The sequence below is a fragment of the Parasteatoda tepidariorum genome, chromosome 9, assembly GCF_043381705.1.
Source record: "Parasteatoda tepidariorum isolate YZ-2023 chromosome 9, CAS_Ptep_4.0, whole genome shotgun sequence".
Lineage (NCBI taxonomy): Eukaryota > Metazoa > Arthropoda > Arachnida > Araneae > Theridiidae > Parasteatoda > Parasteatoda tepidariorum.
The window spans coordinates 42,983,549-42,999,532 of NC_092212.1; the positions used below are offsets into that span (position 1 = coordinate 42,983,549).

Sequence of the window (15,984 nt, forward strand, 5' to 3'; positions counted from 1 at the left end):
GAGAACTAATAAGATGGCTTCCCAATTAAGAGTGTAAAAAATATTAATATTAAGTGTACCAGTATTCCTGTCTGAGAACTAATAAGATGGCTTCCCAATTAAGAGTGTAAAAAATATTAATATTAAGTGTACCAGTATTCCTGTCTGAGAACTAATAAGATGGCTTCCCAATTAAGAGTGTAAAAAATATTAATATTAAGTGTACCAGTATTCCTGTCTGAGAACTAATAAGATGGCTTCCCAATTAAGAGTGTAAAAAATATTAATATTAAGTGTACCAGTATTCCTGTCTGACAACTAATAAGATGGCTTCCTAATAAAGAGTGTAAAAATATTAATATCAAGTGCATCGGTATTATAGCTTTGTCTGGCGACTGATAAGATGGCTTACCAATTAAGAGTATAAAAAATATTAACATTTGAAATTAGAAAAGTTTGAAGAATAAAATATAATGATTATATAACCTTTTTTTCTAAATACATGGAGACTATTTCTGCTTTTCAGTGAGTCATTTGATTATAAAAGTAATACTACTAGGGAAAACAAAACTTTTTAATTCTGTAACATTTTTTTTTCTTTAAACGGAAAAACACAACATTTAACAAATATTTCATTTTCGTCACATAAAAACTTTGAAGTTGTAAAATGTGTCAGTCGGTTCGTTGAGTACAATAAACAAATGTTTGTCAGAGAATTAAACGCTCACCTACGAATGAAAAAACCCAGGGGCGAATTCCAGCAATGGCTGGTTGGCTGGTAGATTTTATACTAATTCCAATCTCAGTGGTGGCGAAAAATATCCTCCGAAGTTGGAAGATCATTAGCAAACCCGCCAACTTCATTTTTTTCTCTGAGGTTGATTTTTTCCCAATAGGTAGTAATATGACAACCAAATCGTAGAATTATTTTTATATTTTGCTAGAGCTTAAACGAAGAGAGCGTAAGTATTAATTTATACTTGATTAACTTTTGAGAATTGGTGGTCAATTCTCAAACTTTAATTATACAATCCACCACTTTAACTATACAATCTTCTGAAACAATTCGGAAGAGTCGACAGCTAGGTCATGGATTAGAATGCTTTTGCTGTTGGACTAACTCTAGGAGGTTTTTCCTCTTACACAACGCTTATAAGGGTTAGTAACATCAAAAATTCCTCCTCGCAGTTAAGCTTACACCAGGTGTTCCCTAATCTTTTCAGTTGGATTCAAAATTACTGGGCTACAGAGTTGAACAATACTAAGCTGATCAACGCTGTTGATAAAATAAAATAGTATATAAAGAAATGAACAATAAATAAAAAAAAAGATGATCGATACTGTATTACGTTTTTCTGTCTTACCTGTGATAAATATTAAACCTGAAGAATTTGTACAATTTGAAAAAGAAAAAACTCCTTCTTATGATTAAAAAGACATTGTAGCCTTATATAATTAAAAACTTAACGGCTTTATTCACAAAATACTAAGATTTAGAAACATGATAACGTTTAAAAAAATCAGTTAAATATTTCAATGTCAAAATCTCATAGTCTAACTTAACTTTGAAAACTATTTATAATTGCAATTTGAATTGGAACTTAAAAGTAAAGCAACTAAATCTTATTTTCTATCAAATAACATGCAATAAAAAAATAAACACGTAAAGTTGACAGGCTGCATCAATTTTCAATGATAAACTACAAAAGAATGGTAACAACTAAAAAAAAATTTAAAAAAAACTTTTTTTTAAATTTCAAACATGCTACGTCACTCTGTTTAATTCATTATTGAAAAGCTTTTTTTAAAAAAACCTGTTAATCAGTACCTATTAATTTTTAATCGCATTGAAAAGAATGCAAATATTTTATCACAAAGACAATCCACACTAATTGCAAGAACATCTCGAAATAAAATCTTACGTTACATTGTCACGCTACACACTCGACTTGGCCGCCTAAGTTGCTCAACTATTATTATTCAAAACTATATCGATTGGCGAGAAATGTTAGAATTCTCTTTCACGCTTTTATGATCAAATCTAAGATGCGATTCGATGTTTAGCCGGAGTCCTTCGCCAAACAGTAGTAAGTGACATTGGGCATTGTTAATTTCTAACTATGCCAATGGCGAACACCAGAGATGGAGAAACGCAAGATTCTGCGCCATCAAATGAGATGCAACAAGGAAACTGACTTAAAGGACAGGGCTTGGTCTATATATGCATATTAATGATTTGCTCTGCAACTGATACTTTTCTTAAAATGAATTGGGCATATGAAAATTATACAGTAGCGGTTCTTCGTCTACAAACATGGCATTAAGAATTTTGTATCTGTGTTACAGTTTAGATTGCAGTAAATGTTAGGGAGTTAATGCCTTTAGAATAATGAAATATATAATTGCACTTAAGTTTAAGTGCATACACTTCTTGTTTCAATGTACACCTTAATTTGAATACTTCACCTTATGCAAATGGTTTTACTATTACTTGAGCTTTACAAGTGGCAATGCTAATATTTCGTGCTTTACAAACGCGAATCCTCTATTTTATAAACTTAATTTTAATACCTAATACAATTGAACATTTACGCTTGTTGCAGTGTAAACTTAAATTTAAATACTCATCACAATTGGGAATTTGTCCGAGGTGCATTGTAAACTTAAATTGTTAATCCACTCTCCAAACAATTGTTACTTTATACCCCCTCTGCACTGAAAATTTAAATGCAACAAACAATTGAAGAAATTTTAAAAAAAAATATTGCTAAGAAAATCGGAGGGGATAGCTTTTAATGCTAAATATCAAGTTAGGGAATTTCACACATTATCAAGAAGATGCATTAAATTCGTTTCACATTTAATGTATCTTAAAGATAACGGAATAATCTACTAGCGGTATACCATTATATAGAAGTTGTTTTCTTTTATATACAATTTCTCGTTTATTTAAATACAGGAAAACATTTTCTCGCCCTGTTAAAATAATGCGTGACAAAATTGAGAAGGTTAAAATGAGTTTAAATATGAAGAAAATAATAATTTCGTAACTTTCCTAACTTTTAATAAAAGATAAGATTTTAGCCTAGAGTTTTATTTTATAATTTCTGTTAAAATGCCGACACAATTATTTAGTTTATGTCTACCAATGTTCCACCCCTTAGCCTTGTAATTTCCCAATCCGCTTGTAACCCAATCCAGAAGACAAGGGAACTCCTGGATCCAGTAATGAGAGAATGTTGACTATTTAGTGAAACTAATCCTCATTTGAGTGAAATGGAGTGGAAAAGCAACAAAAACCTCCCACGGTTAGCCTAACGGCTAGGGGACTCATGATTCGTCTACCACTGAGGAAATTTTACGTCAACACAGTGGTTGATGCGAGCCGAGTGCGGAATCCGTAGGATTCAAACCCGGGCCATAGCTAGGATTCGAACCCGGATCATTTCAATGGGCGGATTGAGCTCTAGCCCATGAGCCACCACGGCTGGACTAGAGGTTCAGTGGTTTTTGTACTTGCTATAAATCAGAAGTTTAACTTTAAAAAATTCCACGGATCATTTAAAATTTTTGCATGCACGTTAANAAGGGTTTATTCGATTAACAAAACAATAATGAAGATAAACAAATTTGTGAAGCGTCCGATTGAAAGATAAATTATTTTGTGAAGGGTCCGTTTTTAAGTTAAAATATTTTGTGAAGGGTCCGTTTTTATGAAAAGATATTTCGTGAAGGGTCCGTTAACGGACCCAAATTTCTTCTAAACAGACCCCTGAATACTCATCACAATTAGGAATTTATCCGTGGTGCATTGTAAACTTAAATTGTTAATTCACTCGCCAAACAATTGTTACTTTATGCCCAATTGTTGCAACAAACAATTTATTGCTAAGAGAATCGGAGGGGATAGCTTTTAATGCTAAATATCAAGATAGGGAGAAAATGGAAATTTTGCACGTTATCTAAAAGATGCATTAAATTTGTTTCACGTTTATTGTATCTTAAAGATAACAGAATAATGTACTATCGATATACCATTATGTAGAAGTTGTTTTCTTTTATATGCAATTTCTCGTTTATTTAAATACAGGATATTATTTTCTCGCTCTGTTAAAATAATGAGTGACAAAAATTACAAAGATTAAAATGAGTTTAAATATGAAGAAAATAATAATTTTAAAACTTCCCAGTTTTTAATAAAAGATAACATTTAAGCCTAGAGTTTTATTTTATAATTGCTGTTGAAAAGTCGACACAATTATTTAGTTTATGTCTACCAATGTTCTACCCCTTAGCCTTGTAATTTCCCAATCCCCTTGTAACCCAATCCAGAAGACAAGGGAACTGCTGGATCAAGTAATGAGAGAATTTTGACTATTTAGTGAAACTAACCCTCATTTGAGTGAAATGGAGTGGGAAAACCACAAAAACCTCCCACGGTTAGCCTAGTGACTAGGGGACTTAAACTCATGATTCGTCTACCACTGAGGAAATTTTACGTCAGCACAGTGGTTCATGCGAGCCGAGTGCGGACTCCGTAGGATTCAAACCCGGGCCATAGCTAGGATTCGAATCCGGATCATTTCAATAGACGGATTGAGCTCTATCCCATGAGCCACCACGGCTGGACTAGAGGTTCAGTGGTTTTTGTATTTGCTATAAATCAGAAGTTGAACTTAAAAAAATTCCACGGATCATTTAAAATGTTTGAATGCATGTTAAAAGCTTTTCAAAACGATATAAATATATGGTTTAGCTAGATGGGTAACAACAGATTGCAGATAAGTATCAGAATAACATTTATTCATTACTGCAGAAATAACAAAATGATAAAAAAAAGATCAATGAATTAAAGGGGAAGACGAAGTACAACTTAACTTGTTTTTGAAATTTGAACTACTCACATATCAAAAATACGTAACAAAAAAATTTAAATTGTGAAGAAAAAAAAATTTTTTTCTCAATAAAAGCAATTTAAATCAAAAAAAAATTAAATATAATTTTATTTTTTGCATGATAACTCAATTGAATAACAGCGGAATAAAAGCGACTTCAACTGCGATGGAAAAATATACAAGTACGTAATTCATAAAATATTTTTATATCTTTTATAACTCTATTCTGTTTATAGCGCGTTATTTCGTTAAAAGTAACTAAAATAATGACAGCAAAGTTATTCAAATGAATTTAAAGAATGAACTATAAAAGTTTAACTTCCACCAATATATATTTTAAAGAGAGCTTCATGAAAGCATCTCATAAAATTTACTGCTTCGAGAAATGCTGAATTGGATTTTACAATTCTCGTAACACTTTTAAGTTTCAATCGAGGCAGTCTTAAGTCCACAGAAATGTAATAAAATTCTTTCCGGTACCCAACCTATTTTAATAACTCTTTGCTTTTTTTCTGTGAATTTTAATTGGATTGTTAAAAGAAAGGAATATAATCATATTTCTCGCAAATGCTCTATAAATTTTTCTCAAAACTTTTCAATACAGGATACTAAAATATTCATTATAATATTCACTCGAGTTTTATAGTATATTTATTAGATTTTTAAAACAACGTATAAAATATCGTTGATTAAAATATTGTAGTAAAATAAATAACTCGTTTTGCAGTTTAAGCAGCTTAATGCTTAACATTTTATTAGGCTAATTTAAGTAGACTATGGAGTTTTTAATAAAATATTAGTATTTTCTAAATAAAATTACTTAAACTTTTTTTTTGTTTGTTGAATTTTTATAATTTTTTAGGAAACTCAGAAACGATAATGGTTAAAAACAGTTGATTTTTTGGCACACTTTTATTTTGAATTATATTCCGTTGCAAGTTCAGACAAGACCATTGCGGTATAGGATTTACATAATCATCAACGACTGCATATTGTTCAGACGCAAATTTAATTCGTGCTATCTTTCACAATATTTATGACAGAATTATTTAAAAAAAGGTTATAGTTTCGAAGTCTTACTGGAATACTTGGCGACATATTTCGCTAAATACATTCGACATTCGAACATTCGTTCTTAAAAAAGAAACAACTATATGACATGGCAAGAGCATTGGATTTCATTGGACCACTAAAGATAGCGAATGCCCTTTACAAATCCAGTGCGAGAAGGAATCTTTACATTTATTTCACTATAGAAGAAAATCGTCTGCAAGAAACAATATTTATTATTCTTCATAAGTTTCTTTAGTTGCCAATCGAAAAACGTATATTTGTTACGGCGTACAGAACGACAAAAATGAACTCTTTTTCAGCATGACATCCTACAAGTCTTATTCTGCAAGTTTTGAAACTTTTTTTAAAAAATTAAAAAAAGGTGACTTACACAATGATAGCTGAAGAGTCTGGTCACATTGTTGGCACTTCGGATAAAAAGCATATGGACGAATATAATCCGAAAGAATGGTTGTAATCTTATGTTCTACATGTCGTGTTTGGTCCTCAGTATGTTCTTTAGCAAGAGATAAGACGCTATAAAATGGCTCAAGCTCTGAAGAGTGAATATTTACAAGTGACAGCTATCACGTACGACTCCGCTTTGTTTTCATCAGAGTTAACTAGAAAAGAAAATTATAACACAATTAAGTAGCAAGGACATTGCTAAAAACCACCAGCATTATAATTCTCAGTTGGTGTGAGAAAGTAAACAATCTGTTACTCATATGGTTAAACTCTTATGGCTAAGTCTGTTACTCATATGGATCAATGAAACAAAAATTGCCTCGAAGGCTCAGTAGAGAGTGATCGATAAGCTATGTATTCTTCCTTTGCTTTTAAAAATAATTTTAACAATCCATTGTACGTAAAAATAAAGTTAAATTACCATATAGTACGTGAAGTAATTCGCATTTAAAAATTGTGATAGTAATAATCGGTACTTAGCTATTCCATGCCAAATAAACAGTTAGCAATTTAAAAATACGCAAGGTTTCTTAAGGAGAAGTTATTTCCAGTTGACAGTTTTGCCAACAGCCAACCGGCCTGTGTAAAAGTCCGGGAACTGGCCTTGCATCAGAAAGGTTCTGGGTTCGAACCCCGTTCAAGGCAAAGATGTTTTTTCTTTCTCTCTACTATCTGTCCTTACTGTGGGAGCAATTTTGGCCCACCTAATATGGTGCCCCTGAAAGAGTGGTCAACAAATCTGCCCTTCAGATGACTGTATAACGAAAGGTCATTCTCCAGGTACCAAATTCATTTTAGATAGTGCATTTTTAAAAAATTTGTTTCGATATTTATTTTTAGTAGGAGATATGACATAGAACAGAATATGAAATATGCTTATTTTATTTCACTTTGCCGACATCTAGACAGTCCAGAAATCAGACTTTTTAGAGCACATGGTTACCAACATTTTAAAATAAATGAATTAGGGATAACGGTAAAAAGAAAAAAAAATGCAAAATTTTTAAAATAAAATATGGATTATTTTATAACACGATTTTAAAATTTAAATTAATAAACTTTTTTTTATCGATGATTAAGAAAATTTCAGCAATGGTTCATTTTTATATGAAATCCTATTTTTCCACTTTGTAAAATGAAAATGAAAATTTGATTAATAATTGTTAACCAAAAATGTATTTTATTTTTAAAATTAATAGCTATAATGGAAATTACAGATGATAATCATGATTTTTGTTTACCGTAAAAATTAATTTTATCATGGAAATCTTCATGTTTTCAACAAAAAATAAAAATATATGTTCATTTTTCAAGAGTTTGGAAGTTAACAATAAATAATCTTCATGCAAAAATTTCAGTTATGTTAATAAATAATAGCAATAAATAAGTTATTTAAAGAAACATTCCATTGAAATTTAATCAAATTAAATAAAGGAATAAATGTCTTAGGTTCATATCTTAGTTTACTGATTTATTTTAATGAAAATAAAATTAGCTGTTAATGTCATGTTTGCTAACTTTACTCTTTCCGAGGATGGTTTTTCCCAAGTGATCTTGAAATGACAATTGGATACTTGCGAAGCAACAAGAAGTTAAATGATNCTAGCAGCGATTTAGGGGGCGGGGCTAATCGAGCGATTTTAACTATTAATAACAAAATAACTAGTTATCGCACCGGTCTGAAATTGGTGTCTATCTTTATAAAATGGCATGATGTTTCATTTTAAAACATAAAAAAAAGGCATGCAGGTTCCTCATTGGCTTGCGGCACCAGCCCTTCCAGAGATACTGCATCGTATCAAGAATACGCAGAAAAAATTTCAAATCTTAGAACAGAATTTGAAACAAGATTTAAAGATTCTAATTCTTTGGAAGACAAATTTTGCTTGTTTTCTTCGATTTTCTCAATAAATATAGACTCAGTACCCAGTTATATGCAAATGGAAGTGATTGAGATTTAGTGCGACTCAAATTTGAACGCAAAATTCATTGAAGTGGATGTGCCTGAATTTAACAAATATTTACCGGCAAGGTTTGAAAATACTCGAAAATTGGCATAAGAAATTATTTCCATGTTTGGAAGTACTTATCAGTGCGAGCAATTATTTTCAGTTATGAGTGGAAATAAATCTCCTGTCCGAAACCGTATTAATAACGCTCACGTTGGGTCAATTTTGAAAGTAGTCTCGGCCAATAAAATTTCTCCCGGAATAGGAAAGATAGTAGCAGAGAAGAGATGTCAAGTATCAAACAATAATTTAATTTTATGTATGTTTATTAAAACGTACTATTCGAAATAAAAATATTTGTTTCTATGAACATTGATTTTTCTTTTTTTTTTGCGGCCCACCTAAAGTTAATCATTGTTTATTTGGCCCAAGTTAGCTTTTGAGTTTGACACCCCTGATCTAGACAGTCCAGAAATCAGACTTTTTTAAAACATATGGTAACCGACATTTTAAAATAAATGAACTAGGGATATTTTTAAAATAACGGAAAAAAGAAAAAAAAATGCAAAATTTTTAAAATCAAATATGGGCTATTTTATAACGTGCATTTAATATTTAAATTTAATATCTTTTTTTACCGATGATTTAAAAAAAATTAGCAACGGTTCATTTTTATATGAAATCCTATTTTTCCACTTTGTAAAATGAAAATCAAAATTTGATTAATAATTGTTAACCAAAAATGTATTTTATTTTTAAAATTAATAACTATAATGGAAATTACAGATGATAATCATGATTTTTGTTTACCGTAAAAATTAATTTTATCATGAAAATCTTCATGTTTTCAACAAAAAATAAAAATATATGTCCATTTTTCAAGAGTTTGGAAGTTAACAATAAATAATCTTCATGCAAAAATTTCAGTTATGTTAATAAATAATAGCAATAAATAAGTTATTTAAAGAAACATTCCATTGAAATTTAATCAAATTAAATAAAGAAATAAATGTCTTAGGTTCATATCTTAGTTTAATGATTTATTTTAATGAAAATAAAATTAGCTGTTAATATAATGTTTGCTAACTTTACTTTTTCCGAGGATGGTTTTTCCCAAGTGATCTTGAAAAGACAATTGGATACTTGCGAAGCAACAAGAAGTTAAATGATTATGTATAGCTTTGTGATTTAAATACGATTTAATTGTATATATAGTATGCGACGTCACGTGTGTGTATCAAATGTAATTGGCTCCTCAATCGACCAATACTGCGATTTTCCTACTATGACGTCACTTGTAGGTATCCAATTTAATGCAAAACTGTTGGCAGAGGTTATCTTTAATTTTGCCAGAACCTATATACACACTGAGAAAAAAACATGGTCAAAACTACAAGAATGTGGTAAAATTTACCGTGTACTGGCTTTTTTGGGAACATCAAAATAGCTCGATAATTTTTACTACAGTGATTTGGTAATTTTATTAAAATTAGCAATAAAAAATTTTATAACCTGTCATAAAATTTAAGTAAAAGTGGCAATTTTATCATGGTATCTTAGAACATGGTATAAAAACATTTATTCGCTTAAATTTACTTTTCAGGTTTATATTTTTTACCATTTTTATAATTTAAAAATCAGAACTTCTGATAACCCGTTACCATATGAATAGAAAAATTATTAAAATAATGGTTTAAATACTGTATATGTTGATAGTATTATCCAATAAAAAAAAATTTTACCAGAAATAACACTACGTTAAGCTAAGATATTTTTTTAAAAAAAATTTTCTCCGTGCTCTATACTGCAAATATCATGAGTTTATATACATTAGAAGTAGCAAATTATTATCCAAGTAAAAATAAGTAAATAAATAAATAAAATAAATAAATATTGTTAGCAAAATCATACGATGCCTCAGTGAAGAAGATAGGATTAAATATTTATAAATCTGTTTAAGTTTAAACAGTGAAATATTGAAAAGTGAATATTGGCTCTAACCATCAAATAGGTTATGTTGTTCTTACACTTACTTTTCTTAAATAGTCAAATTAATTTAATTAATCCAAATTCACTTAATCCAAATTAATTAATTGTCAATTTGTTCATCAGAAATTTTGCCTTCTCTTCGCTTAAATATTAATTTGTGATCGCAAATGTGTAGAATTTCTTAATTATATTTTTGACAAGGATGATTACAAAATATTCAACATGTATTACAATAATAACATAGGACAATTTTTCGAAATAATTTCTTTTTTTGTGTGTATTTTATGTAAAAAGATGAAATATCAAATATCAGAAGAGGCCTACTGTGTCTTACTACCTCATAAGGAAAAGGAAACACTATAATAAATGAACAGAATAAAAGAACAGTCTAATGTTTCAAGTGAAGTTAAATTGAAAATAGTATTTTTGAAATAATAACTTACGAGCAAGTAAGAGTTTTCCAATCGAAATTTTGATGGCATACTTTATCCACCTATAGCTTCGTAGATAAAGAACTTTTTATTCTTCTATTAATGATTTTCCTGAAATTACAAGTTAAACATTACTGTCAAATCACAAATTTCATTTTAGTAAATGCTAAAAAAAAGATTTAGTATACATTGACATAATATAATCATAATCTCAACATATATTATTAATTTCAGAAATTAAAGTCTTATAATACATAGTATATAACAGTAAATTCTGATCTCACTCTTTGTTTGAAAAAAAAAAATACTACCGTTATCACCGTCGTTTAATAAAATATTTGCGCTCATAACTCAAAAACTATTTCATGAAAGATACGTAATTTTGCACATTTTTGAAAAATGTGTGAGGAACATTTCGAAATTAACGCAGAAATTTGTATTTGAGTTTTTCTTTGCAAAAGAGAAGTTTTTCCTCCTTTTCGCTGCGTCGTTCAATTTAGTGAAAATTATTAGTAGACGAATAATGACTTAACGTAGCCATGTACTCTTACGTATAGGCAGGATCAACAAGCACGTCATACTTTCTAATTAGTTTTGGAATAAACAACAATTAAGGGCGAGCATCTGGCTCGTATATATGTTCAAAATATCACCTCCTTTGTAACAACTAGATCTTAATAAATCATGTAATCAAAGGCTGAAGCAGGGGTCTGTCCAGACATTTTGTGAAAGGTCCGTTTTTGTAAAATTGTGAAAAAATTACCCGTAATTTGTGAATATAAAGTAAACGTTAAGTCACATTCTTTCAACCAGGGCCCTGCTTTTGTGAATTTGTGTAAGCAGGGTCCTGTTATTGCAAAAAACTTTTTCAAGGAGTTTTTAAGTTGTAAAGACATAGAAAATTGTGCTCAACACTGTAAAATTATCATAAAAAATTTAATTTAAAGAAATAAACAGCAATTGCTGCTACTAAATTAGAGATGCAACATACAAATATTCGATATTTAACCTATACTGCTGAACGCAGAATATTCATTTCGAACGAATAAAGGAAGAAGCGTCTGCAGAAAACGAAACTTAGTTGGTTTACATTTGTCTTTATTTCTCTCCCCCCCCCCTTCCTGGGAAGTATTTATTCGATTAACAAAACAGTAATGAAGATAGACAAATTTGTGAAGAGTCCGATTAAAAGATAAATAATTTTGTGAAGGGTCCGTTTTTACGAAAAGATATTTTGTGAGGGGTCCATTAACGGACCCAAATTTCTTCTTAACAGATCCCTGGGAAGTAAGGACAACTTTCATTGATGAATTTTATAAAAAATATGTGCCTTGTGAACTTTAATCTTTTTTTTAAAAATATAGTCTGAACAGCCTTTTGCGAAGTGCCTTTACAGCCTTTTGCGAACAGCCTTTTGCGATATTCAATTCCAGAATGTCATGCTTAAATCCTAATCCGTTAACCTATTACTTCTTGAACAAACTTAAATAACTTTTAAATTTTTGCTTCTGGTCAAATATTAGCACTACTATATTATCCCAAAAAATAAAATCCGAAGTAATCCAAATAGAACTCTCTCTTTTTTATTTAATGCTTCCGCAAACTCCTCTCACGTTTTAATAACAACTTAATGAAATACTCCGGGTGCGCGATTTGACAGTTTACTTCGAAGGATACTTTTATTGTTTTCTAAAACCGCCCACAAAGTATTAAAAGATTTTTCGCCAAGATTTTTAGTCCACGATAAACTGATTGAATTGTTGGGGAGAAAACAAAAGCCGTATTGCTTTCTGTTTGAACGGCATGTGTCAAAAACCAGTGTGAGTAAGTTCTCTACCACGATGACAATGACAAGTTCAGGAGCCCCTTATATTGGAATTCTGCTCCAGAAAAACAGGAGGAGGAACGGAGTGTGGTGAAAATGAGCCATCGCTCTTGTATCTCATCAATTTTTTTCTTTCCCTTTTTCATTTGAGCCATGCTACGTACCGGAAATTTCCCGAAATCGAAAACACTATAAGGGAGGGAAAACTTGAAATATTCTAGTTCGAGAATCATGTGCTTTTATTGAATTTTAATGAAATGTTTGGCGTGGAAAGGAATTTTGAGAGAAAGGAAAAAAAATTAAATCTTAGTAAACATTTAATATAGACACGCATAAAAAAAGATAGTTACAAACTTTTAGCACATTTTAAGTCTTTTATTAGCAGTAGAATCGTAGACTCAATTTGTTTTTATCCCCCAATAAATCATGGATATGCTACCAAAGGTTAAAAAAAAATGAGATAATGTTTCTAAGTGATTTAGTTGCCCACTAATTTTTTTGAGAAAAGAAGCCCGTGTCAATATAACTATCATGGTTATATTGCTCAAAAATAATTCATTGTTAATTCACAAAAAGGAAATATAAGTTCAAATGTCTTGGGTGCTTTCTTTCACTAATTATAGATTTGAATGGCTATGGAAGCATTCTTACAAAATGTAACTTCATTTTTATAAAAGTACTCAATAGAATATAAATTTTTATGGTGTTAAGCAAATTATTGACTGGATCTGATAGTTAAATAATGTTACAAACTAGGTATGGCATAAAAGAAAAAGGAAAGGAGGAAAAGGCTGTAGATAAAATACTGATGAAAACTTTAAAAGAAAAAAAAAAGGTGTGAGTCTTTTGACACAAAGAATGTTATTTTCAATCTTCAGGGGTCAGTCCAGACATTTTGTGAAGGGTCCGTTTTTGTAAAATTGTGAAAAAATTACTACTCGTAATTTGTGAATATAAAATAAACGTTAATTCACATTCTTTCAACCAGGATCCGCTTTTGTGAATTTGTGCAAACAGGGTCCGTTATTGCAAAAAAACTTTTTCAAGGAGTTTTTAAATTGTCAAGGCATACAAGATTATGCTCAACACTGTAAAATTATCATTAAAAAAATTAAATTTTAAGAAATAAGCAGCAATTGCAGCTACTAAATTAGCGATGCAACACATAAATATTTGGTATTTAGCCTATACTGCTGAACGCAGAATATTCATTTCGGACGAATAAAGGTAGAAGCGTCTGCTTAAGACAAAATTTAGTTCGTTTACATCTGTCTTTCTTCCGCCCCCCCCATTCCTGGGAAGGGTTTTTTCGATTAACAAAACAATAATGAAGATAAACAAATTTGTGAAAGGTCCGATTAAAAGATAAATTATTTTGTGAAGGGTCCGTTTTTAAGTTAAAATATTTTGTGAAGGGTCCGTTTTTAAGAAAAGATATTTTGTGAAGGGTCCGTTTTTATGGAAATTTTTATGGACCCAAATTTCTTCTAAACAGACCCCTGATCTTTAAACTTTCATTTTATAATACAGAATAAATTATCACAGAGATAGAATATCTAGTGCTGAACTGCATAAAATTAACTTTGCAGATTCTAAGAAAATTGAACCCGTTATTAGCAAATTTGCTATTTCGCAACACACCTACAATTTAACGAAAAATGACCTGTCGTGGTATTAGGCTGCAATAATGAAACTGTTCTCGTAAGAGTATCGAATGCGTTATCGTTCATTTGAAGAAAGAAAGGGAAAATCACGCATTTACTTACTAAAATAATGGGAAACGTATGGAACAGGTTATAAGCCAATAAAAACGTTTATCCCTAGTTCATGAATGCAGCAATGATGCTGAAATGCTTTAAGTAGTTATTCCAAAAAAAGTAAACAAAAAATGGAGCTAAAACGTTTTACTTACACTGTTAGAAATTTCTCAGTAAAAATGATTAAATAGCAATTTTTTTAATTGTCATTTTACCATATTCAACCAAAACAATCAAATTACCATAAAAACGATTATATTCAAACTATTAAGTCTGAGAAAAAACGTTTATTGGTTGTTTTTACCAAAGACGGTTAAACTACTAACTTAGTCTGGACAAAAGAACACGAAAATTTTTCCAGAGGAAACAGAATTTCAAAACTACCATGCGTAAAATTAGATAGAAGGTCTGGTGCTAATGTAAGAAAACATAAAATAATTAAGGTATTTGGGTATCCTGCTTGATCAAAGTTTGATGTTTATTCTACATCTCGAAGAAATTCGGAAAAAGATCGCTTAACTCCAGAACAATCTAAAAAATATTATACGGTGCCAAATTTTTCAAAAAAATAGGTACCTTTTAAGCACTTTTTAAACACTCAAAAATATTTTTAAGCACTTTAAAAAATATCATAACTAGGATATATACACTAGTAAAAATGTTTTCTTCCAAATGTTGAAAGTTCTTCAGATATATTTTGAATGAATGAAGTTTTTTTAAACGTATAAAACATGTTATGTTTTTAAGCATTTTCTGTTCAGAATATGTTGAATTTCATAAAAGAAGTATTTTGATATTTAGTTTTATGCCTTTACTGCCATTTATTATTTAGAACAGGGGTTTCCAACTTACATAAGGCCAAGGGCCGCAATTAAAAATACCAGTCAAGAGGCGGGCCGCAACTTCATAAAAATTTTGTATAGGACTCTTTTATTACTGTCAGACTTTTATCAAGTTGTACAAAACAAAAGTATTGAATTACGAATTCAAATAAGAAGTACATTTTTAAAGATATTTAATTGCATATTAAAAAATTGGGGCTACAATAACTTTAATGTGCACCTATGTATTAAACAATTAATGTGCAACAGACATCAAATTGTCAAAATATAAAACTTAAAAGTATTTAAAACCCACATAGATGTATTACGAAAATTGTCCACAAAAAATGACAACTAATATATTTTAGTTCGTGAGCCACAAAAAAGGGCTTCGCGGGCCGCCATTTGGTAACCACTGATTTAGAATATGAAAACATGATATTTATAAAAATGAAATTTAGGTTCTTGTTAGTTTTGACGCAGATTTTCAACAAGGGACTTAATCCATGCTTTAACCGTCAGATAATAACATTTCTTATAAGAACATTTCTTAAATGTTCACTAAGTTTCCCAAAAAGAAAGCATACATTCTCATAATCATCTAAAAATTTCTTACGACCCATTTTTAAGATCTCGATAACGCATAACTGTGACGCAGAAAGATTAGATTTACAAAGTTTCGATCAAAATAGGGAAGCGATCGCAATATTTAAAATTAATCATTTAATAAGTAGAACACAGCAATCAATCGAAAACGACTCCTTTTGGTTTATTTTAGTCACTCAACATAAAACACAATTAAACTTTGCAATGCTAA

The 15,984-nt window shown here is 30.1% G+C and overlaps 1 protein-coding gene across 1 annotated transcript in view; it reads right to left on the minus strand.

Annotated features, from left to right (window-relative positions):
- LOC107439425 (thrombospondin type-1 domain-containing protein 7B) overlaps positions 1 to 15,984 on the minus strand; it is a 484,164-nt gene that overhangs the window by 164,403 nt on the left and 303,777 nt on the right. The window contains exons 3-4 of the mRNA XM_071184973.1: positions 10,777 to 10,875; positions 6,319 to 6,550 (exon numbers count right to left, since the gene is read on the minus strand). The gene's annotated coding sequence lies outside the window, so the exon portion shown is untranslated. The remainder of the gene's footprint in view (positions 1 to 6,318; positions 6,551 to 10,776; positions 10,876 to 15,984) is intronic.